Source organism: Apium graveolens, chromosome 7 (assembly GCF_009905375.1).
Source record: "Apium graveolens cultivar Ventura chromosome 7, ASM990537v1, whole genome shotgun sequence".
Lineage (NCBI taxonomy): Eukaryota > Viridiplantae > Streptophyta > Magnoliopsida > Apiales > Apiaceae > Apium > Apium graveolens.
In genome coordinates, this window is record NC_133653.1 from 20,111,059 (window position 1) to 20,112,449 (window position 1,391).

Below are 1,391 nucleotides of genomic sequence, written 5' to 3' on the forward strand. Positions count from 1 at the left end.
GAAGTTATTATTCACAACATGGAGATCGAGGAGAAGACTGAAGAAGAAAATGGTAAAGTTTTCTTCTAATCCTTTTTTTAAATTTAAAGGTTCGATTATAATTGGTCTATGCTTGGTCATGATTGTTTATTTCTTCAAGAACCTAATAGAAGACTTAATAGACCCAAATGGACTAATAATGGATGAAGTTGTTATTAGGATTTGCTCATAGAAAGATAGATGTGAAGCAATTTGCGCAAGAGAAACCAGTAAATCTTAGGCCAGGAATTAATCACATATCATTATTGTGCATGACAATAGGTATCCAGGTAAGTATATTATCAATTCACAGCTTTATTTACAGAGATGTGTTTGTATGTGCGTTCATAAGTTGCAAGAAAGCTAAAACATTTCACAAAAGAAAGGAGATTATTATTTACTTCACTGTTTGTATATAGAACAGCGGAGCTCACATGGAGAAAAGATGGACAGGACCTGATACGCTTGTAATCAAAGGTTTGAACACCGAAACGCTTGATCTCACACAGAATAAATGGGGGCACGAGGTACGTACGTTTAACTAGGGGAAATTCGATGTGTGTACTTGTAGTATCATGTTATAACAATATATTTTATAGAATAATGATAGAGTCGGCTTGTTACATAAAAATGTATGCCATGTAGGTTGGAGTTGGTGGTGAGAAGCTTCAGTTGTATACAGAGGAGGGAGCACAAAAAGTGAAATGGGGACCAGATACGGGACTAGGAACTCCAACAATATGGTATAAGGTAAATTATATTGTCACCTAGCAATTTAAGTTTAAAAAAATAGTTAAACGATTTCTTAACTTTTATCTGAAAGTTGTTTCTATGTACAATCACCATATTACATACCATCAAGGGGAAAATCATCAGTCTAAACAAAATGATTAGTGGCTTGCTATGACAAACTTAACATATAACGTACATGGATGCAGGCGTACTTTGATATTCCGCAAGGAGATGATCCTCTTGCTATCACCATGGACTCAATGCAGAAAGGGCATTGTTGGATCAACGGTAATAGCATTGGACGGTACTGGGCATCATTTATTACACCTCTTCGGAAGCCCTCTGAATCAGAGTACGTATCTGAATAATAGCCTGGTATCTGATACTTGCATAGAAGAATAACATCTGAAACGTTATATAATTGACCAACTTCAAAATTTGGATGTAAAAATAATGTAGGTATCATATACCAAGGGCAACTTCCCCTTCAGTTCATTCATACGAGAGGAAAAGTAACCAGCTGTGGCTATTGGATGATGGATTAAAAGAAGGAGCTCAACTACATTGCCCCGCCGGTAAAGTTGTTGAAAAAGTGGAGTTTGCAAGCTTTGGCGACCCTATCAGTGCCTGCGGATTGTATA